The following is a 23,708-nucleotide window of genomic DNA, read 5'->3' as shown; positions in this document are numbered from 1 at the left end:
TGCACATGAGGTGTTGCCTAGACAACAGCTGAGGGTTTATTTGGGGAAATAATGGTCGTGCAAGGCTGTTCCTGTTCATTTGTCCTTTTTCTTGTGTAGCCCACACACATAAATATCTGCATCTTACATTTATATATACCTAGGTATGTTAATGATTTTGTTGTATGTTTCTGTGATTCATTATTTATTTTCTTTACGTTTTCATAATATTTGAATTTGGTGTTATTTCGTGTAGCATTTAATTGCATTTATGTTATGGTAATGAGAAGTCTTTAATTGTGAAATATATTGGCGTGAACGGATATAGTGCGAGTACGCGCTAAACATTTCAGTACGGAACGAGACCCAGACGCACATGGTCATGGCCTCAAAGGTTTACGGTTCATAAGGAGTTTAGCTCCTGGTTTAAATGGAGAACAAGGTATTTTGACTTCTTATCTTTATTTCTATTTTGTTTTATTGTAGCAAAATTATTTGTTTGCTGTTTGGGTGATATCTAGTTATGTTTAAATGATGTGTTTGTTTATTTGTTTGTGTTTGGTTTTGATATGTTTGTCTTAAGGTTTACTAATTTTGTTGTTTGTTTGGTTTTTCTTTGTACAAGCTCTTACGTTGATCCTCAATCTGGTTACTTGATGGTGTACTGCATGAAGTGACGACTTATGTGACGGATGTGAATAAAACTATGAGGATCATCAGTTGGAGAGTCGGATTTTTTTTTATTGAACCAGGGAGCTACAGGTATATTTATTAAATAGGTATTGTTTATTAGTGAAAATTTTCTTCACATTACTGAGCATTCCCTCCGTAACACCATTGGTTTTCTAGCATTAAAACATTATGCTTTAAAATCTCAAATTGGCATGCAATACATTATTATAATGAATTAATAAATTTAATTGTATAACTAGCTGTGCTCAATGTTTTCAACTGTATTGTTCCATCAGTAGAATATTCGAGTATAAGTAATCTTTTTTTTTTTTTTTTTACTTATGCTTTTATTTCTTATCTTATTTTAATAAACGTTATAATGGATAAATGTACAACCAATGATTAATACATTAAGATATGTGAAATAAATACCTTATCTGTTTTAAAAAAATATTTATCGTCCATGTTATAAGGTTTATGTTATGTTAAGTCTGTAACAAAAATATTCATAGTGTTCATTGAATGTGTTCAAACAGCCACAAGAGTTCTCTGCCATCAGACATAATGCATGAGCATTCTTAGTCTGACAGGATTTAAACTTTGCCGGCTAACACCTAAAATTTAGTTTTAAAGACAAAAACATACCAAGAACTATGCTTTCTCACCAATTCAGATTTCTAACACACACTCAAAGTGTTCTGTGTGGTCTGGCAGCTGTAAGAAAATGCTGATCTCTGTATGCATTCATATGTACATTGTATGCTCTTATTTTGCCCATTTGAACAAAATAAAGAAATATTTCCTTACCTCCTAATTCTTTCCTTTTAAAAAAAAATTCCTTATTTGCGCTTATCCGTGCATACTGTGCAATAATACTAGTCCTAGTGAAATTAACCACCTATATGTATGCTTTGTTTCCTATTGTACTGCCTGCTTCTTTGTGAACCTCACTTGTATAGTCTCATTATTATCTAGTCTCATGTATACTCCAGATAACTAAATCTGTAAAATTAACTCCTCGTTATAAATACGGTAGAACCATTACTTCTACCACAAGAGACTGCTTTGTAAGTAATCTTCCTGATTTATCTGAATTCCTCAGCATATCCAATAGCTCAGAAAAACTTGATGATGCACCAGAAACTATTGCCTCTCTTTTTTCTAGCACTTTAGATATAGTTGCTCCTCTGCGTTTAAGAAAGATTAAGGAAAACAGTCCGACGCCGTGGTATACTGAACACACTCGCGCACTGAAGAGAGCATGACGAAAAATGGAACGCAGCTGGAAGAAAACAAAACTAGAGGTTTTCCGTACAGCCTGGCGTAAATGTAACATATCCTATAGAAAAGCACTAAAATCTGCTAGATCAGACTATTTTTCATCTTTCTTAGAAGAAAACAAACATAACCCTAGGTATTTATTCAATACAGTGGCTAAATTAATGAAGAATAAAGCACAAACAGACGTTGAGTTTTCCCAACAGCACAGCAGTAACGACTTTATGAACTACTTTACTACCAAGATAGATAGTATTAGAGATAAAATTGTAACTATGCAGCCACCCGCTACAGTATCAAATCAGATATGCTATAGATCTCCTGAGGAAAAATTCCATGCATTTTCAACTATAGGAGAGGAAGAGCTGTGTAGACTTATTAAATCATCTAAACCGACAACATGCATGTTAGACCCTATTCCATCTAAGTTACTAAAAGAGGTGCTTCCAGAAGTCATGGATCCTCTTCTGAATATTATTAATTCGTCATTATCATTAGGATATGTCCCCAAAACCTTCAAACTGGCTGTTATTAAGCCTTTAATTAAAAAACCTCAACTTGATCCAAATGAATTAAACAATTACAGACCAATTTCCAATCTCCCTTTTCTGTCAAAGATACTAGAAAAGGTAGTGTCCTCACAATTGTGTTCTTTCTTAGAGAAAAATGGTATCTGTGAGGATTTCCAGTCAGGTTTTAGACCGTATCATAGCACTGAGACTGCTCTTATTAGAGTTACTAATGACCTTCTCCTGTCTTCTGATTGTGGATGCATCTCTCTATTAGTGCTACTAGATCTAAGTGCTGCATTTGATACTATTGACCACAATATTCTTTTAAATAGACTTGAAAATTATGTTGGCGTTAGTGGTAGTGCACTGGCTTGGTTCAAATCGTACTTATCTGGCTGGCATCAATTCGTAACAGTAAATGACGAGGTATCATATCAGTCACAAGTACAGTATGGAGTACCTCAAGGCTCAGTATTAGGGCCATTACTTTTTACACTTTATATGTTACCCTTGGGAGATATGATCAGGAAACATGGTGTTAGCTTTCATTGTTACGCTGATGATACGCAGCTCTATATTTCTTCGCGGCCCGGTGAAACATACCAATTTGGAAAACTAACAGAATGCATAGTTGAAATAAAAAATTGGATGGCGAGAAATTTCTTACTGCTAAATTCTGAAAAAACAGAGGTATTAATTATTGGACCTAAAACCTCTACAAGTAATAACCTAAAACACAGTCTAATACTAGATGGCTGCTCTGTAAATTCGTCATCATCAGTTAGGAACCTAGGCGTCCTATTCGATAGCAATCTCTCCTTCGAAAGCCACATTTCTAGCATTTGCAAAACCGCATTTTTTCATCTAAAAAATATATCTAAATTACGACCTATGCTATCAATGTCAAATGCAGAAACGTTAATCCATGCGTTCATGACCTCAAGATTAGATTATTGTAATGCTTTATTGGGTGGTTGTTCTGCACGCTTAATAAACAAACTCCAGCTGGTCCAAAATGCAGCAGCTAGAATTCTTACTAGAACCAGAAAGTATGACCATATTAGCCCGGTTCTGTCAGCACTGCTGTCACGTATCTGGTCTATCTCATCATGAACTCTTGCACCACACTTCATGGACTTCATTCCCCATAAGCCACTGCACTAATCTCTGCATTCACCTGGCCCTTGTTTCTCACTGCTCTGATTAGTTCTCACAGCTGCACCTCATCACTCTGACTGCATTTAAGCCACTCACACACACAGCCACCTTGCGAAGTCTTATTGTTCCTATGGTCGTAATTCTAAGCATTTATCTCTGTGTTGGATTATCTGTGTATGACTCTGGACTGTGTACCCCGTTGACGATTCCTGCTTCCTGCCATTGCGACCATTGCCTGTCTATTGAACTGTTTCCCGGATTACCTACGTTGTTCCTGTTTTCTGGTGATTATTCTGGCCTGTTGACGATTCTGATAAATGCTGCAAATGGATCCGCACGTCTCAGTCTGACCCTTCTGTGACAGAAGACTTCGCCATTACAAGGATCCAGCAGCGAGTATAATGTCATCCGGTTCCAGCACGAACTCCACGGTACAGATCATGCTTCTCAAGCAGGGGGAGCGGACAATTGAGGATTATGCTATGGCCTTCATTGAATTGGCTAATCGGTCTACGATGGATGAGCAGTGCCTGATGATTTTCTTTCGGGGAGGACTCTCAGAACCATTGGCTTCCCACATGCCAAATTTTGAACCTGACTGGACTCTGCATTACTACATGGATCTGGCTCTTTTGTTGTGTGGCTCTCCATTTACGGTGGGTGAGGTAGAGCCACAGCACAAAATGGCCGCCACGCCAGAGTCTGCAAGCAAGATGGCTGCCAACCCAGAGCCTGTTCACAAGATGGACGCCCTTCTAGAGTCTCTTGACAAGATGACCTCCCTTCTAGACTCTGTTCGCAAAATGGCTGCCCTTCCAGAGTCTGCTCTCAAGATGGGCCCCCTTCCAGAGCCATTGCACAAGATGGCTGCTCTTCCAGACACTCCGCTGGTTCAGCCCTGCCTTCCAGAGACTCCGCTGGTTCCGCCCAGCCTTCCAGAGACTCCACTGGTTCCGCCCTGCCTTCCAGAGACTCCGCTGGTTCCGCCCTGCCTTCCAGATACTCCGCTGGTTCCGCCCAGCCTTCCAGAGACTCCGCTGGTTCAGCCCTGCCTTCCAGAGACTCCGCTGGTTCCGCCCAGTCTTCCAGAGACTCCGCTGGTTTCGCCCAGCCTTCCAGACACTCCGTTGGTTCAGCCCTGCCTTCCAGAGACTCCGCTGGTTCCGCCCTGCCTTCCAGAGACTCCGCTGCTTCAGCCCTGCCTTCCAGAGACTCCGCTGGTTCCGCCCAGCCTTCCAGAGACTCCGCTGGTTCCGCCCAGCCTTCCAGAGACTCCGCTGGTTCCATCCAGTCGTCCTGAGATTCCTGCCTGCCCGGTTCTGGTCACGGAGCTCATGCATGGACTGTTCCCACCCACCCTCCCTGCTGCTCCAGTTCCGCCACCTCTGTCTCCTGACAGTCCCTCTACTCACCCACATCCCACCTTCGGTGCAGAGGACTTGCCGTGGGACCGCCAGTCTCCATCGGTGTCCAGACTGAAGGATCCCTCACCATCACCTCCAGTCTCAGAGTCCTGGACTCCACCTCGGCCCTCCGACCCTGCGGCTCCACCCCGGCTCTGTGCTCCCTCGTCTCCGTTGTCGGCCGTCGGCCCACCAGCTCCTCCGCCTCTGGACTCTACTCCTCCGGCTGCGCCTCGTCACTCCGTCCTGCCGGCTCTGTGGACCTCCTCCCTCCCGTGGGCACAGCCTCGATCCTCTGTCACTCCGGCTCCGCTGTGTACCTCCGGACCTCCATCTGCGCCGTGGTCGCCAGAGCCTTGGGCACCGCCTTGGCCCTCCGGATCCTCGGTGTCACCTAGGACCATCGACTCTCCGGTTCCGCCTCGGGCTCCACCGGCTCCACCTCCGTCGGTCGGCCCCATGCAGGAGCCGACCCTTCCCCCACCATGGCTTCTCCCTCCGTCGGCTCCGCCTCAGTTCGTGGTTCCAGTACCCCTACATGGACCTGGCCCTCCATCCCTCCCTCTGTTCCGCCTCCGCTCCACCACCCTTCAGGTTGTATTAGGTGGTTAGAGCGTCTGGAAGCCGCTCCTTGGGGAGGGGCTCTGTCACGTATCTGGTCTATCTCATCATGAACTCTTGCACCACACTTCATGGACTTCATTCCCCATAAGCCACTGCACTAATCTCTGCATTCACCTGGCCCTTGTTTCTCACTGCTCTGATTAGTTCTCACAGCTGCACCTCATCACTCTGACTGCATTTAAGCCACTCACACACACAGCCACCTTGCGAAGTCTTATTGTTCCTATGGTCGTAATTCTAAGCGTTTATCTCTGTGTTGGATTATCTGTGTATGACTCTGGACTGTGTACCCCGTTGACGATTCCTGCTTCCTGCCATTGCGACCATTGCCTGTCTATTGAACTGTTTCCCGGATTACCTACGTTGTTCCTGTTTTCTGGTGATTATTCTGGCCTGTTGACGATTCTAATAAATGCTGCAAATGGATCCACACGTCTCAGTCTGACCCTCTCTGTGACAACTGCACTGGCTCCCTATTAAACATCGTATAGACTTTAAAATCTTGCTAATTACTTATAAAGCCCTGAATGGTTTAGCTCCTAAGTACTTGAGCGAGCTCTTATTATATTATAGTCCTTCACGTCCGCTGCGTTCTCAAAACTCCGGCAATTTGATAGTACCTAGAATATCAAAATCAACTGCGGGCGGCAGGTCCTTTTCACATTTAGCGCCCAAACTCTGGAACAATTTACCTAATACTGTTCGGGAGGCAGACACAATCTGTCAGTTTAAATCTAGATTAAAGACCCATCTCTTTAACCTGGCCTACACTTAATACATTTTCCAATCCAAATCCGTTAAAGGATTGTTAGGCTGCATTATTTAGGTCAACCGGAACCAGGGACACTTCCCAAAACACCTGATGTACTCGTTGCATCAGAAGAAGAATGCCATCTATGCTAATACTAGTATCTTTCCTTCTTATTCCGAGGTCACCGTAGCCACCGATCATGTATCCAGATCAGACGTTCACTGCAGTCCCCCGGATCCAGTCTGTACCCATCAGCACCCAGAGATATCCTTTACAGCCCTGAATGTCAGCAGAGACCACATCAACTAGATGAGCCCCAGAGACAGATCATCAGTGAAGACCCCATCACCTAGACGGCCACCGACGCAAGACTGCGAAAACCAGATGAGTCCTCTCCAATCTGATTTTGTGGCAACTTGGAACTCTTGCATCTACATTAATATTAGTCTGTTTGTTTCTTATTCCCAGGTCACCATAGCCACCAGATCCAGTCCGTACCCAGATCAGATGGTCACTGCAGTCCCCTGGATCCAGTCCGTACCAAGAGGTGGATAAACACCTACAGCCGAATGTCAGCGGATACCGTGTCAACTAGATGAGCCCCAGGGACAGATCATCAGAAAGAACTCCTACCCTAAACAGCCACCGGCACAAGGCCATAGGAACCAGATGAGTCCTCTCCAATTTGACTTTGCTGCAATATGGAACTTTTGCACTTTTATTGACATTTTATCTTATTATTTTAATACTGTAAGGTTGCTTTGACACAACTTGTATTGTAAAAAGCGCTGTATAAATAAACTTGACTTGACTTGACTTGACATGAGTGTGTGGAGCAGTGTCCCCTGTGTGGTGTACAGTAGGTTTTACCCCATAAAATCACTGTAGTTATGAAATATGACCCATTAATGTACTGTCCGGGGGAAGCCTATAGGGGCTCTGTCAAATGAGTTGCAGGTTGGCTCCAAAATTTGAACGGCTATAACTCGGGGGCCCTGCCACCGAGCGACACCAAACTCGGGTCAGAGTAAGAGCCCGGGGGGCCCTCTCCAACGGGCCCTAGCCCGTGCCTCTAGCGCCCCCACAGGCCAAGATACGGGGGCCAATAGGAAAGGGTGCATTTCAGAAGAAAGGGTCCCAGAGGCCCGGGATTCTGGGGTCTGAGAGGGCCCCCAGGGAACCCTCAACACCCAGAAGGACGATCTGCTGGGACTCGTCGTTTCCGAGATATCGACCGTTTTGTCCAAAAGTCCCTTTTATATAACCGAGTGTATCTTGGGAGTTAAGCAGAATTGGAGCTCTAAACTCCGGGCGTGAGGAGGGCCCATAGGGCCCCTTCTGACCCCACCGTCCTAAGCTCCTGGGACTTTCCGTTCCCGAGATATGGCCACTTCCGGTTCAGCTTTGACCGGGTGTATCTCAGAAACCATGCCGACTTGGAGCTCCATACTCTGGGCATGGGTAGGTACCAGAGGGCCCCCCATGACCCCAGAGTATGGAGCCCCAAGTCTGCTTGGTTCTTGAGAAACATCCGGTCAAATTCAACATCCCACCTGTAACTTATTTGACAGAGCCCCTATAGGCTTCCCCCGGACAGTCCAATTTGATGCAAATTATGCATAATTAATAGCTGCAATGCACATGAGTGTGTGGAGCAGTGTCCCCTGTGTGGTGTACAGTAGGTTTTACCCCATAAAATCACTGTAGTTATGAAATATGACCCATTAATGTACTGTCCGGGGGAAGCCTATAAGGGCTCTGTCAAATAAGTTGCAGGTTGGCTCCAAAATTTGAACGGCTATAACTCGGGGGCCCTGCCACCGAGCGCCACCAAACTCGGGTCAGATTAAGAGCCCTGGGGGCCCTCTCCAACGGGCCCTAGCCCGTGCTTCTAGCGCCCCCACAGGCCAAGATACGGGGGCCAATAGGAAAGGGTGCATTTCAGAAGGAAGGGTCCCAGAGGCCCGGGACTCTGGGGTCTGAGAGGGCCCCCAGGGAACCCTCAACACCCAGAAGTACGAACCGCTGGGACTCGTCGTTTCCGAGATATCGACCGTTTTGTCCAAAAGTCCCTTTTATATAACCGAGTGTATCTTGGGAGTTAAGCAGAATTGGAGCTCTAAACTCCGGGCGTGAGGAGGGCCCATAAGGCCCCTTCTGACCCCACCGTCCTAAGCTCCTGGGACTTTCTGTTCCCGAGATATGGCCACTTCCGGTTCAAATTTGACCGGGTGTATCTCAGAAACCATGCCGACTTGGAGCTCCATACTCTGGGCATGGGTAGGTACCCGAGGGCCCCCCATGACCCCAGAGGATGGAGCCCCAAGTCTGCTTGGTTCTTGAGAAACATCCGGTCAAATTCAACATCCCACCTGTAACTTATTTGACAGAGCCCCTATAGGCTTCCCCCGGACAGTCCAATTTGATGCAAATTATGCATAATTAATAGCTGCAATGCACATGAGTGTGTGGAGCAGTGTCCCCTGTGTGGTGTACAGTAGGTTTTACCCCATAAAATCACTGTAGTTATGAAATATGACCCATTAATGTACTGTCCGGGGGAAGTCTATAGGGGCTCTGTCAAATAAGTTGCAGGTTGGCTCCAAAATTTGAACGGCTATAACTCGGGGGCCCTGCCACCGAGCGACACCAAACTCGAGTCAGTGCGTAATTAATGGCCCAAACGGGCCCTAGCCCGTGCTTCTTGCGCCCCCACAGGCCAAGATACGGGGGCCAATAGGAAAGGGTGCATTTCAGAAGGAAGGGTCCCAGTGGCCCCGGGGGGTTCGAGGGGCCCCAAACTTGGCATCCTGGTAGCCTAGGGGCCCCACTGTCATATATCAGGAGGATAAAGCCTGCAGAGGCCCCGTCAAATAAGTTACAGCTGTCACTTTCTGATGGTGTAATTTTGGTAATTTCACCACATATGGTGAATGCCCATGTATCACTTATTTGGCTGGGCCTCCATAGGCGTTCCGTGGACGATACCGTAAAAAGTCATATTTCATAACTACAGTGGTTTTATGGATACATTTCTATAGCACAGTGCTCAGGGAACATTACCCAGCAGTTCTATATACATTACAGCCCCTAAAATAAGTTACAGCTGTCACTGTCTGGTGGTGGAATTTCGTAATTTCACCACATATGGTGAACGCCCATGTGTAACTTATTTGGCTGGGCCTCCATAGGCGTTCCGTGGACGATACCGTAATAAGTCATATTTCATAACTACAGTGGTTTTATGGATAAATTTCTATAGTACAGTGCTCAGGGAACATTACCCAGCAGTTCTATATACATTACAGCCCCTAAAATAAGTTACAGCTGTCACTGTCTGATGGTGGAATTTCGGTAATTTCACCACATATGGTGAACGCCCATGTGTAACTTATTTGACTGGGCCTCCATAGGCTGTCTGTGGACATTACATTAAAAGGTCATATTTCATAACTACAGTGATTTTATGGGCTTTAACCTGTTGTGTGCCACACAGGGGACACGCCACAACACACTGATGTACATTACAGCCATTAATTATGCATAATTTGCATAAAATTCAACTGTCCACAGACAGCCTATAAGGGACCTGTCAAATAGGTTACACGTGGGATGCTGTTTTCGACTTAGACATTTTCGGCCGGTGAATCCCTGTAAAGAATTGGGGATTTCAGCATATATGCTGAAGGCCAGTGAGTAATTTATTAAGCTACAGGTTGGATGCCAATACATTAAATGGTCATATTTCATATCTACAGTGATTTAATGTGGTTTAACCTGTTGTGTGCCACACAGGAGACACACCACAACACACTGATGTACATTACAGCCATTAATTATGCATAATTTGCATAAAATACAACTGTCCACAGACAGCCTATAAAGGACCTGTCAAATAGGTTACACGTGGGATGCTGTTTTCGACTTAGACATTTTGACCGGATGTACCTTAGAAACCATGCCGAATTGGAGCTCCATACTCCGGGCATGGGTAGGTACCAGAGGGCCCCCCATGACCCCAGAGTGTGGAGCCCCAAGTAGGGTTTTTTCCAGAGATATTGCAACTTCCTGTGGAACTTTGACCGGTTGTATCTCAGAAACCATGCCGACTTGGAGCTCCATACTCTGGGCATGGGTAGGTACCCGAGGGCCCCCATGACCCCAGAGTATGGAGCCCCAAGTCTGCTTGGTTCTTGAGAAACATCCGGTCAAATTCAACATCCCACCTGTAACTTAATAAGCTACTCACTGGCCTTCCACACGTGTTGAAATCCCCAATTCTTTACAGGAATTCACCGGCTGAAAATGTCAAAGTCAAAAACAGCATCCCACTTGTAACCTATTTGACAGAGCCCCTATAGGCTTCCCCCGGACAGTCCAATTTGATGCAAATGATGCATAATTATTAGCTGAAATGTACATGAGTGTGTGGAGCAGTGTCCCCTGTGTGGTGTACAGTAGGTTTTACCCCATAAAATCACTGTAGTTATGAAATATGACCCATTAATGTACTGTCCAGGGGAAGCCTATAGGGGCTCTGTCAAATAAGTTGCAGGTGGGCTCCAAAATTTGAACGGCTATAACTCGGGGGCCCGGGCACCGAGCGACACCAAACTCGGGTCAGAGTAAGGGCCCGATGGGCCCTCTCCAAAGGGCCCTAGCCCGTGCTTCTAGCGCCCCCACAGGCCAAGATACGGGGGCTAATAGGAAAGGGTGCACTTCAGAAGGAAGGGTCCGAGAGGCCGGGACTCTGGGGTCTGAGAGGGCCCCCAGGGGACCCTCAACACCCCGAAGGACGATCCGCTGGGACTCTTCGTTTCCGAGATATCGACCGTTTTGTCCAAAAGTCCCTTATATATATAACCGAGTGTATCTTGGGAGTTAAGCAGAGTTGGAGCTCTAAACTCCAGGCATGAGGAGGGCCCATAGGGCCCCTTCTGACCCCACCGCTCCAAGCTCCTGGGACTTTCCGTTCCCGAGATATGGCCACTTCCGGTCCAGCTTTGACCGGGTGTATCTCAGAAACCATGCCGACTTGGAACTCCATACTCCGGGCATGGGTAGGTACCAGAGGTCCCCCCATGACCCCAGAGTATGGAGCCCCAAGTAGGCTTCTTTCCAGAGATATTGCAACTTCCTGTGGAAATTTGACCGGGTGTTTCCTGGGAACCACGCCGACTTGGAGCTCCATACACCGGGCATGGGTAGGTACCAGAGGGCCCCCCATGACCCCAGAGTATGGAGCCCCAAGTCGGCTTGGTTCTTGAGAAACATCCGCATTTGCATAATTAATCACTGTAATGTACATCAGTGTGTTGTGGTGTGTCCCCTGTGTGGTGTACAGTAGGTTTCACCACATATATCCACTGTCTTTATGAAATATGACCTTTTAATGTAATGTCCACTGCTGCATCCATCCTGTGACTTATCTGACAGGCCTGGGGAAAAGCATTTTTAGGGCAATTTTGCCCCGTTGCGGGGCCCCTGGAGGGTCTCGGGAGACGGGACCACCGTCCCCCGCTTCGGCGGGAGAGGCCCTATCGAACCATAGGCGTTGTTTGGGGGCCAAAAAATTATTAGGGGGCGCCGCGCAGCACTTAGGGATTTCGTCACCAGCCCGTCATTTAGATTACTCGAGGGCATCAAGTACCTGACTTAAGGGGTATGCAGTCCTACTCCTGGTGGCCCCCTTCGTGTGGAGTGGAGGTCCATCTCTGATCAAGCACACCTGAATCCGCTAATCAAGGCCTTTGGGGCTTATGTGGAAACGATAGCCAGCTGTGATGCATTTAAAATCAAAATGATCAGGCAGCTGTTATTTCACCCAAAACTTTCCATGAGTAAAACTGGCTGTCTCCATTCTTGTAGACTACTCATTGTTTTTCATTAATATAATTTTCAAATTCGTTGAATTGTTTGTTTGTTTTTTATTGCACCTCTCCTATGATTGTAAATTATTGGTGTGCCTCTGTTGGAATGGAGCAGAGGCTGGGACAAGCTTTAAGCACTGACTTTGCTAAATGGCAAAGAATGCGAAAGCGGCTAAGTTTGGATGAGCATGCAGCGTCACTTCTCCAGTCGCTTCGCAGCCTCAGGAGCTTTCCAAAAGACTTCCCTGGCAGCGGTGGGATTCGAACCCACGCCCCCGAAGAGACTGGAGCCTTAATCCAGCACCTTAGACCGCTCGGCCACGCTACCTTGTCATGGTGTGTTCCACGGTAGTGATGCGCGGGTCGGGGTTTTTTTCAACCCGCGGGTCCCGCAATTATGAAATTATTTGGCCCGCCCCAGCCCGCCCCGCAGTACTGTGTTTATTTTTACAACCCGCCCCGCCCCGCACCCACGACAATTAAATAGACATACTATGCATTGTAATGCAAATGAAAACCGAAAGTGCTTTTCGCCCTTTAAACTGGCAACAATACTGTACGATTATGAATATGAACCATAAATCAAATCATATTAATAACAAGATAATCAGTGGTGTAACGTTAGTGGTGCCGGAAGAAATGTGGGTATATAGGCTATGCTTCATTTATGAATATCGTTTTGAACTTTCTGTTTGAACGCATTCGTTTACTGGATCCTTGGACTGAAAGGTTTAAAGGTTCACTGGTTTAAGGAAGTTCTGATCATGAAAATCTGCTTCTTTTTATTTGTAAGATATTGTTTTCGTTATTATGTACTGTTTAAAATGACTAGGGTGCAGGAAACGCAGCGGGCGCAATCACCAAATACATTTCAAAGCAAGCCGGCGCCACAGTCCTGAGTCTGACTACATCATTGCTGTCTTTATTTTGTGTTTTTAGCGAATATTTACATTCATTCACATATAACTGGATGTGGTTGACTGTCATGATTTTGGCTAATGCAGGATAATGCGCATCAGAGGAGATTTAAACACGCATAGCACCAGGCCTGCAGAGCCGAATGAGCGTTCGCTTGATGCGCTTGTGGCTGGCAGCGGGAGCTGCTTGGCGCTTTCGTGACGTGTTGATAACCTTATTAAAGAACTTAATAAAATATGAAAATAGATATTCCCAAATATGTAATATGAGCTATAGGGAATTGCACGCAACATACATTGATTTTTTTATTTTATTTTGTATTTAATGACCCGCCCCAACCCGCCCCACAAATAAAGTGACAGTTTCTTTACCCGCCCCAACCCGACCCGCGGGTTACCCGCGGGGTCCGCGGGTTATGAGACGACCCGCGCATCACTATTCCACGGGTCTTTACGACAGGTCAAACGGCCTCCCAAATACTGACTCTGCGGAACGGCTGCAGTCTAATCCTGTTTGCGTAAAACAAGCCCGCTCCCAAGCGGGTTAGAGGGCCTCCCTGCCTTGGTTAAAATGCCTGCTGGCAGCAATGGGATTTAGACTGGAGCCTAAATCAAATGCCTTAGACCTCTCGGCCACGCTACCCTGGAATGCTCACTTTCGTGGGCCCTTTTCTGCCCTCTTCCCCCACCCCAAAGATAGAGAAAACGTAGGCCGCCAGACCTTCTTTGCAAAGCCTCTAGAGTGCGGGCAAAGAATGTTTTTTTTTGTGTATAGGCACAATAGCTTTCCAAAACTCTGTCTTGGCAGTAGTGGGATTCAAACCCACGCCCCCGAAGAGACTGGAGCCTTAATCAAGCGGCTTAGACCACTCGGCCACGCTACCCTGCCACATCCCCCTTCGTGGGCCCTTTTTTTGTCTTGTCGCGCTTCGCCGCAAGCTGATGCCTTGTAATTCGAAGCCGTAAAGGCATCCTTTATACAGGGGTATGCAGTCCTACTCCTGGTGGCCCCCTTCCTGTGGAGTGGAGGTCAGCATCAAGCAGGCTCCTGATTAGTTAACGCGGCGCGAATTGACGCAGAAGTTCAGATTTTTCACCTCGGGCAGCAGACGCGAATGCTTGAGCGTAGCATTAGACCGTGCGGCCATGCTACCTCGTCGGGTTGCGCTCCAAGGGTCTCTTCGACAGGTGGTACGGCCTCCCTAATACTTACTCTGCAGAACTGCTGCAGTCTAATCCTGTTTGCGTGAAATAATCCCGCTGCAAAGCGGGTTAGAGGGCCTCACTGCCTTGGTTAAAATTGCTGCTGGCAGCGATGGGATTCGAACCCACGCCCCCGAAGAGACTGGAACCTAAATCCAGCGCCTTAGACCACTCGACCACGCTACCCTGGGCTTTTCACTTTCGTGGGCCATTTTCTGCCCTCTTCCCCCACCCCAAATATAGAGAGAATGTCGGCCGCCGGACCTTCTATGCAAAGCCTCTGGAATGCGGGCAAAGAACATTTTTTTTGCGTACGCACAATAGCCTTCCAAAACCCTGTCTTGGCAGCAGTGGGATTCAAACCCACACCCCCGAAGAGACTGGAGCCTTAATCCAACGCCTTATGCTACGTTCACACCAAACGCGAATACGCGTCTAAATTCTCGCCTGCCGCTTCTATTTATACGCCTGACCACTTTGTGTTCATTCGCCCGTCAAGAGCGAAATGGACGCGCATGAAAACAAAAGTTTATAGTGAAATTTACGCGCGTCAGGTGCGTCAGAGAGGCGAAAGTTTCAAAAAGTTTCGAACCCCATTGGCAGCCATCTTTTTACAAGATGTCTGTTGTTGATCGGTCATTTAGCGAGAGTGTCACTGCTCTGTATTGACTGTGGAGAGCAGAACAGCGGTGTAGGGATCATCGTCGTTGTATTTGGGTTGCGCTTCGCCACAAGCTGATGCCTTGTAATTCGCCGCCGTAAAGGCATCCTTAATACAGGGTATGCAGTCCTACTCCTGGTGGCCCCCTTCCTGTGGAGTGGAGGTCCATCTCTGATCAAGCACACCTGAATCCGCTAATCAAGGCCTTTGGGGCTTATGTGGAAACGATAGCCAGCTGTGATGCATTTAAAATCAAAATGATCAGGCAGCTGTTATTTCACCCAAAACTTTCCATGAGTAACACTGGCTGTCTCCATTCTTGTAGACTTCTCATTGTTTTTCATTAATATAATTTTCAAATTCGTTGAATTGTTGGTTTGTTTTTATTGCACCTCTTCTATGATTGTAAATTATTGGTGTGCCTCTGTTGGAATGGAGCAGAGGCTGGGACAAGCTTTAAGCACTGACTTTGCTAAATGGCAAAGAATGCGAAAGCGGCTAAGTTTGGATGAGCATGCAGCGTCACTTCTCCAGTCGCTTCGCAGCCTCAGGAGCTTTCCAAAAGACTTCCCTGGCAGCGGTGGGATTCGAACCTACGCCCCCGAAGAGACTGGAGCCTTAATCCAGGGCCTTAGACTGCTCGGCCACGCTACCTTGTCATGGTGTGTTCCACGGGTCTTTACGACAGGTCAAACGGCCTCCCAAATACTGACACTGCGGAACGGCTGCAGTCTAATCCTGTTTGCGTAAAACAAGCCCGCTCCCAAGCGGGTTAGAGGGCCTCCCTGCCTTGGTTAAAATGCCTGCTGGCAGCAATGGAATTTAGACTGGAGCCTAAATCAAATGCCTTAGACCTCTCGGCCACGCTACCCTGGAATGCTCACTTTTGTGGGCCCTTTTCTGCCCTCTTCCCCCACCCCAAAGATAGAGAAAACGTCGGCCGCCGGACCTTCTTTGCAAAGCCTCTGGAGTGCGGGCAAAGAATGTTTTTTGTGTATAGGCACAATAGCTTTCCAAAACTCTGTCTTGGCAGTAGTAGGATTCAAACCCACGCCCCCGAAGAGACTGGAGCCTTAATCCAGCGGCTTAGACCACTGGGCCTTTTTTTTTCTTGTCGCGCTTCGCCGCAAGCTGATGCCTTGTAATTCGAAGCCGTAAAGGCATCCTTTATACAGGGGTATGCAGTCCTACTCCTGGTGGCCCCCTTCCTGTGGAGTGGAGGTCAGCATCAAGCAGGCTCCTGATTGGTTAACGCGGCGCGAATTGACGCAGAAGTTCCGATTTTTCACCTCGGGCAGCAGACGCGAATTCTTGTCAGACGCGTGATTCACAAAAAAGCACAATTCGCGCTTAACGCACCTAACGCGCCAGACGCTCAATTCGCGCCATTCGCGAGAACTAGACGCGCGGATGAGGCAAATTCGCGTCTACCGCGCCGCGCTAAACGCCTCATTCGCGCCGCAAGAACTCCAGGCGCGTGTAAACACGTCTTACCATTGACTTAACATTGAAATCACTCGGACCAGACGCATATTCCCGTTTGGTGTGAGCGTAGCATTAGACCGTGCGGCCATGCTACCTCGTCGGGTTGCGCTCCAAGGGTCTCTTGGACAGGTGGTACGGCCTCCCTAATACTTACTCTGCAGAACTGCTGCAGTCTAATCCTGTTTGCGTGAAATAATCCCGCTGCCAAACGGGTTACAGGGCCTCCCTGCCTTGGTTAAAATGGCTGCTGGCAGCGATGGGATTCGAACCCACGCCCCCGAAGAGACTGGAGCCTAAATCCAGCGCCTTAGACCACTCGGCCACGCTACCCTGGGATTCTCACTTTCGTGGGCCATTTTCTGCCCTCTTCCCCCACCCCAAATATAGAGAGAACGTCGGCCGCCGGACTTTCTATGCAAAGCCTCTGGAATGCGGGCAAAGAACATTTTTTTTGCGTACGCACAATAGCCTTCCAAAACTCTGTCTTGGCAGCAGTGGGATTCAAACCCACACCCCCGAAGAGACTGGAGCCTTAATCCAACGCCTTATGCTACGTTCACACCAAACGCGAATACGCGTCTAAATTCTCGCCTGCCGCTTCTATTTATACGCCTGACCACTTTGTGTTCATTCGCCCGTCAAGAGCGAAATGGACGCGCATGAAAACAAAAGTTTGAAGCGAAATTTACGCGCGTCAGGTGCGTCAGAGAGGCGAAAGTTTCAAAAAGTTTCGAACCCCATTGGCAGCCATCTTTTTTACAAGACGTCTGTTGTTGATCGGTCATTTATCGAGAGTGTCACTGCTGTGTATTGGCTCTGGAGAGCAGAACAGCGGTGTAGGGATCATCGTCGCTGTATTTGGGTTGCGCTTCGCCACAAGCTGATGCATTGTAATTCGCCGCCGTAAAGGCATCCTTAATACAGGGTATGCAGTCCTACTCCTGGTGGCCCCCTTCCTGTGGAGTGGAGGTCCATCTCTGATCAAGCACACCTGAATCCGCTAATCAAGGCCTTTGGGGCTTATGTGGAAACGATAGCCAGCTGTGATGCATTTAAAATCAAAATGATCAGGTAACTGTTATTTCACCCAAAACTTTTCATGAGTAAAACTGGCTGTCTCCATTCTTGTAGACTACTCATTGTTTTTCATTAATATAATTTATTGCACCTCTCCTATGATTGTAAATTATTGGTGTGCCTCTGTTGGAATGGAGCAGAGGCTGGGACAAGCTTTAAGCACTGACTTTGCTAAATTGCAAAGAATGCGAAAGCGGCTAAGTTTGGATGAACATGCAGCGTCACTTCTCCAGTCGCTTCGCAGCCTTAGGAACTTTCCAAAAGACTTCCCTGGCAGCGGTGGGATTCGAACCCACGCCCCCGAAGAGACTGGAGCCTTAATCCAGCGCCTTAGACCGCTCGGCCACGCTACCTTGTCATGGTGTGTTCCACGGGTCTTTACGACAGGTCAAACGGCCTCCCAAATAATGACTCTGCAGTCTAATCCTGTTTGTGTAAAACAAGCCCGCTCCCAAGCGGGTTAGAGGGCCTCCCTGCCTTGGTTAAAATGCCTGCTGGCAGCAATGGGATTTAGACTGGAGCCTTAAATCAAATGCCTTAGACCTCTCGGCCACGCTACCCTGGAATGCTCACTTTCGTGGGCCCTTTTCTGCCCTCTTCCCCCACCCCAAAGATAGAGAAAACGTCGGCCGCCGGACCTTCTTTGCAAAGCCTCTGGAGTGCGGGCAAAGAATGTTTTTTTGTGTATAGGCACAATAGCCTTCCAAAACTCTGTCTTGGCAGTAGTGGGATTCAAACCCACGCCCCCGAAGAGACTGGAGCCTTAATCCAGCGGCTTAGACCACTCGGCCCCGCTACCCTGCCACAGCCGCCTTCGTGGGCACTTTTTTTTCTTGTCGCGCTTCGCCGCAAGCTGATGCCTTGTAATTCGAAGCCGTAAAGGCATCCTTTATACAGGGGTATGCAGTCCTACTCCTGGTGGCCCCCTTCCTGTGGAGTGGAGGTCAGCATCAAGCAGGCTCCTGATTGGTTAGCGCGGCGCGAATTGACGCAGAAGTTCAGATTTTTCACCTCGGGCAGCAGACGCGAATTCTTGTCAGACGCGTGATTCACAAAAAAGCACAATTCGCGCTTAACGCACCTAACGCGCCAGACGCTCAATTCGCGCCATTCGCGAGAACTAGACGCGCGGATGAGGCGAATTCGCGTCTACCGCGCCGCGCTAAACCCCTCATTCGCGCCGCAAGAACTCCAGGCGCGTGTAAACACGTCTTACCATTGACTAAACATTGAAATCACTCGGACCAGACGCATATTCCCGTTTGGTGTGAGCGTAGCATTAGACCGTGCGGCCATGCTACCTCGTCGGGTTGCGCTCCAAGGGTCTCTTGGACAGGTGGTACGGCCTCCCTAATACTTACTCTGCAGAACTGCTGCAGTCTAATCCTGTTTGCGTGAAATAATCCCGCTGCCAAACGGGTTACAGGGCCTCCCTGCCTTGGTTAAAATGGCTGCTGGCAGCGATGGGATTCGAACCCACGCCCCCGAAGAGACTGGAGCCTAAATCCAGCGCCTTAGACCACTCGGCCACGCTACCCTGGGATTCTCACTTTCGTGGGCCATTTTCTGCCCTCTTCCCCCACCCCAAATATAGAGAGAACGTCGGCCGCCGGACTTTCTATGCAAAGCCTCTGGAATGCGGGCAAAGAACATTTTTTTTGCGTACGCACAATAGCCTTCCAAAACTCTGTCTTGGCAGCAGTGGGATTCAAACCCACACCCCCGAAGAGACTGGAGCCTTAATCCAACGCCTTATGCTACGTTCACACCAAACGCGAATACGCGTCTAAATTCTCGCCTGCCGCTTCTATTTATACGCCTGACCACTTTGTGTTCATTCGCCCGTCAAGAGCGAAATGGACGCGCATGAAAACAAAAGTTTGAAGCGAAATTTACGCGCGTCAGGTGCGTCAGAGAGGCGAAAGTTTCAAAAAGTTTCGAACCCCATTGGCAGCCATCTTTTTTACAAGACGTCTGTTGTTGATCGGTCATTTATCGAGAGTGTCACTGCTGTGTATTGGCTCTGGAGAGCAGAACAGCGGTGTAGGGATCATCGTCGCTGTATTTGGGTTGCGCTTCGCCACAAGCTGATGCATTGTAATTCGCCGCCGTAAAGGCATCCTTAATACAGGGTATGCAGTCCTACTCCTGGTGGCCCCCTTCCTGTGGAGTGGAGGTCCATCTCTGATCAAGCACACCTGAATCCGCTAATCAAGGCCTTTGGGGCTTATGTGGAAACGATAGCCAGCTGTGATGCATTTAAAATCAAAATGATCAGGTAACTGTTATTTCACCCAAAACTTTTCATGAGTAAAACTGGCTGTCTCCATTCTTGTAGACTACTCATTGTTTTTCATTAATATAATTTATTGCACCTCTCCTATGATTGTAAATTATTGGTGTGCCTCTGTTGGAATGGAGCAGAGGCTGGGACAAGCTTTAAGCACTGACTTTGCTAAATTGCAAAGAATGCGAAAGCGGCTAAGTTTGGATGAACATGCAGCGTCACTTCTCCAGTCGCTTCGCAGCCTTAGGAACTTTCCAAAAGACTTCCCTGGCAGCGGTGGGATTCGAACCCACGCCCCCGAAGAGACTGGAGCCTTAATCCAGCGCCTTAGACCGCTCGGCCACGCTACCTTGTCATGGTGTGTTCCACGGGTCTTTACGACAGGTCAAACGGCCTCCCAAATAATGACTCTGCAGTCTAATCCTGTTTGTGTAAAACAAGCCCGCTCCCAAGCGGGTTAGAGGGCCTCCCTGCCTTGGTTAAAATGCCTGCTGGCAGCAATGGGATTTAGACTGGAGCCTTAAATCAAATGCCTTAGACCTCTCGGCCACGCTACCCTGGAATGCTCACTTTCGTGGGCCCTTTTCTGCCCTCTTCCCCCACCCCAAAGATAGAGAAAACGTCGGCCGCCGGACCTTCTTTGCAAAGCCTCTGGAGTGCGGGCAAAGAATGTTTTTTTGTGTATAGGCACAATAGCCTTCCAAAACTCTGTCTTGGCAGTAGTGGGATTCAAACCCACGCCCCCGAAGAGACTGGAGCCTTAATCCAGCGGCTTAGACCACTCGGCCCCGCTACCCTGCCACAGCCGCCTTCGTGGGCACTTTTTTTTCTTGTCGCGCTTCGCCGCAAGCTGATGCCTTGTAATTCGAAGCCGTAAAGGCATCCTTTATACAGGGGTATGCAGTCCTACTCCTGGTGGCCCCCTTCCTGTGGAGTGGAGGTCAGCATCAAGCAGGCTCCTGATTGGTTAGCGCGGCGCGAATTGACGCAGAAGTTCAGATTTTTCACCTCGGGCAGCAGACGCGAATTCTTGTCAGACGCGTGATTCACAAAAAAGCACAATTCGCGCTTAACGCACCTAACGCGCCAGACGCTCAATTCGCGCCATTCGCGAGAACTAGACGCGCGGATGAGGCGAATTCGCGTCTACCGCGCCGCGCTAAACGCCTCATTCGCGCCGCAAGAACTCCAGGCGCGTGTAAACACGTCTTACCATTGACTAAACATTGAAATCACTCGGACCAGACGCATATTCCCGTTTGGTGTGAGCGTAGCATTAGACCGTGCGGCCATGCTGCCTCGTTGGGTTGCGCTCCAAGGGTCTCTTGGACAGGTGGTACGGCCTCCCTAATACTTACTCTGCAGAACTGCTGCAGTCTAATCCTGTTTGCGTGAAATAATCCCGCTGCCAAACGGGTTAGAGGGCCTCCCTGCCTTGGTTAAAATGGCTGCTGGCAGCGATGGGATTCGAACCCACGCCCCCGAAGAGACTGGAGCCTAAATCCAGCGCCTTAGACCACTCGGCCACGCTACCCTGGGATTCTCACTTTCGTGGGCCATTTTCTGCCCTCTTCCCCCACCCCAAATATAGAGAGAACGTCGGCCGCCGGACCTTCTATGCAAAGCCTCTGGAATGCGGGCAAAGAACATTTTTTTTGCGTACGCACAATAGCCTTCCAAAACTCTGTCTTGGCAGCAGTGGGATTCAAACCCACACCCCCGAAGAGACTGGAGCCTTAATCCAACGCCTTATGCTACGTTCACACCAAACGAGAATACGCGTCTAAATTCTCGCCTGCCGCTTCTATTTATACGCCTGACCACTTTGTGTTCATTCGCCCGTCAAGAGCGAAATGGACGCGCATGAAAACAAAAGTTTGAAGCGAAATTTACGCGCGTCAGGTGCGTCAGAGAGGCGAAAGTTTCAAAAAGTTTCGAACCCCATTGGCAGCCATCTTTTTTACAAGACGTCTGTTGTTGATCGGTCATTTATCGAGAGTGTCACTGCTCTGTATTGGCTCTGGAGAGCAGAACAGCGGTGTAGGGATCATCGTCGCTGTATTTGGGTTGCGCTTCGCCACAAGCTGATGCATTGTAATTCGCCGCCGTAAAGGCATCCTTAATACAGGGTATGCAGTCCTACTCCTGGTGGCCCCCTTCCTGTGGAGTGGAGGTCCATCTCTGATCAAGCACACCTGAATCCGCTAATCAAGGCCTTTGGGGCTTATGTGGAAACGATAGCCAGCTGTGATGCATTTAAAATCAAAATGATCAGGTAACTGTTATTTCACCCAAAACTTTTCATGAGTAAAACTGGCTGTCTCCATTCTTGTAGACTACTCATTGTTTTTCATTAATATAATTTATTGCACCTCTCCTATGATTGTAAATTATTGGTGTGCCTCTGTTGGAATGGAGCAGAGGCTGGGACAAGCTTTAAGCACTGACTTTGCTAAATTGCAAAGAATGCGAAAGCGGCTAAGTTTGGATGAACATGCAGCGTCACTTCTCCAGTCGCTTCGCAGCCTTAGGAACTTTCCAAAAGACTTCCCTGGCAGCGGTGGGATTCGAACCCACGCCCCCGAAGAGACTGGAGCCTTAATCCAGCGCCTTAGACCGCTCGGCCACGCTACCTTGTCATGGTGTGTTCCACGGGTCTTTACGACAGGTCAAACGGCCTCCCAAATAATGACTCTGCAGTCTAATCCTGTTTGCGTAAAACAAGCCCGCTCCCAAGCGGGTTAGAGGGCCTCCCTGCCTTGGTTAAAATGCCTGCTGGCAGCAATGGGATTTAGACTGGAGCCTTAAATCAAATGCCTTAGACCTCTCGGCCACGCTACCCTGGAATGCTCACTTTCGTGGGCCCTTTTCTGCCCTCTTCCCCCACCCCAAAGATAGAGAAAACGTCGGCCGCCAGACCTTCTTTGCAAAGCCTCTGGAGTGCGGGCAAAGAATGTTTTTTTGTGTATAGGCACAATAGCCTTCCAAAACTCTGTCTTGGCAGTAGTGGGATTCAAACCCACGCCCCCGAAGAGACTGGAGCCTTAATCCAGCGGCTTAAACCACTCAGCCCCGCTACCCTGCCACAGCCGCCTTCGTGGGCCCTTTTTTTTTCTTGTCGCGCTTCGCCGCAAGCTGATGCCTTGTAATTCGAAGCCGTAAAGGCATCCTTTATACAGGGGTATGCAGTCCTACTCCTGGTGGCCCCCTTCCTGTGGAGTGGAGGTCAGCATCAAGCAGGCTCCTGATTGGTTAACGCGGCGCGAATTGACGCAGAAGTTCAGATTTTTCACCTCGGGCAGCAGACGCGAATGCTTGTCAGACGCGTGATTCACAAAAAAGCACAATTCGCGCTTAACGCACCTAACGCGCCAGACGCTCAATTCGCGCCATTCGCGAGAACTAGACGCGCGGATGAGGCGAATTCGCGTCTACCGCGCCGCGCTAAACGCCTCATTCGCGCCGCAAGAACTCCAGGCGCGTGTAAACACGTCTTACCATTGACTTAACATTGAAATCACTCGGACCAGACGCATATTCCCGTTTGGTGTGAGCGTAGCATTAGACCGTGCGGCCATGCTACCTCGTCGGGTTGCGCTCCAAGGGTCTCTTGGACAGGTGGTACGGCCTCCCTAATACTTACTCTGCAGAACTGCTGCAGTCTAATCCTGTTTGCGTGAAATAATCCCGCTGCCAAACGGGTTAGAGGGCCTCCCTGCCTTGGTTAAAATGGCTGCTGGCAGCGATGGGATTCGAACCCACGCCCCCGAAGAGACTGGAGCCTAAATCCAGCGCCTTAGACCACTCGGCCACGCTACCCTGGGATTCTCA

At 48.5% G+C, this 23,708-nt stretch overlaps 9 non-coding genes across 9 annotated transcripts; all 9 read right to left on the bottom strand.

The window, feature by feature from the left end:
* Positions 1-12,493: 12,493 nt before the first annotated feature.
* On the bottom strand, positions 12,494-12,575 carry trnal-aag (transfer RNA leucine (anticodon AAG)). Its single transcript has one exon. It is a non-coding gene; the product is annotated as a tRNA-Leu (tRNA).
* A 1,896-nt stretch (positions 12,576-14,471) lies between these two features.
* On the bottom strand, positions 14,472-14,553 carry trnal-uag (transfer RNA leucine (anticodon UAG)). The gene has a single exon. It is a non-coding gene; the product is annotated as a tRNA-Leu (tRNA).
* A 2,208-nt stretch (positions 14,554-16,761) lies between these two features.
* trnal-uag (transfer RNA leucine (anticodon UAG)) lies at positions 16,762-16,843 on the bottom strand. The gene has a single exon. It is a non-coding gene; the product is annotated as a tRNA-Leu (tRNA).
* Positions 16,844-17,861: 1,018 nt separating this feature from the next.
* Positions 17,862-17,943, bottom strand: trnal-aag (transfer RNA leucine (anticodon AAG)). The gene has a single exon. It is a non-coding gene; the product is annotated as a tRNA-Leu (tRNA).
* Positions 17,944-19,045: 1,102 nt separating this feature from the next.
* trnal-uag (transfer RNA leucine (anticodon UAG)) lies at positions 19,046-19,127 on the bottom strand. The gene has a single exon. It is a non-coding gene; the product is annotated as a tRNA-Leu (tRNA).
* Positions 19,128-20,145: 1,018 nt separating this feature from the next.
* Positions 20,146-20,227, bottom strand: trnal-aag (transfer RNA leucine (anticodon AAG)). The gene has a single exon. It is a non-coding gene; the product is annotated as a tRNA-Leu (tRNA).
* A 1,102-nt stretch (positions 20,228-21,329) lies between these two features.
* Positions 21,330-21,411, bottom strand: trnal-uag (transfer RNA leucine (anticodon UAG)). Its single transcript has one exon. It is a non-coding gene; the product is annotated as a tRNA-Leu (tRNA).
* Positions 21,412-22,429: 1,018 nt separating this feature from the next.
* On the bottom strand, positions 22,430-22,511 carry trnal-aag (transfer RNA leucine (anticodon AAG)). The gene has a single exon. It is a non-coding gene; the product is annotated as a tRNA-Leu (tRNA).
* Positions 22,512-23,614: 1,103 nt separating this feature from the next.
* trnal-uag (transfer RNA leucine (anticodon UAG)) lies at positions 23,615-23,696 on the bottom strand. The gene has a single exon. It is a non-coding gene; the product is annotated as a tRNA-Leu (tRNA).
* Between the last annotated feature and the right edge of the window lie 12 nt (positions 23,697-23,708).

Source organism: Garra rufa, chromosome 1 (genome assembly GCF_049309525.1).
Source record: "Garra rufa chromosome 1, GarRuf1.0, whole genome shotgun sequence".
NCBI lineage: Eukaryota > Metazoa > Chordata > Actinopteri > Cypriniformes > Cyprinidae > Garra > Garra rufa.
Note: the sequence above shows the minus strand (reverse complement) of the source record. Positions and strands in the feature narration are given on the sequence as shown.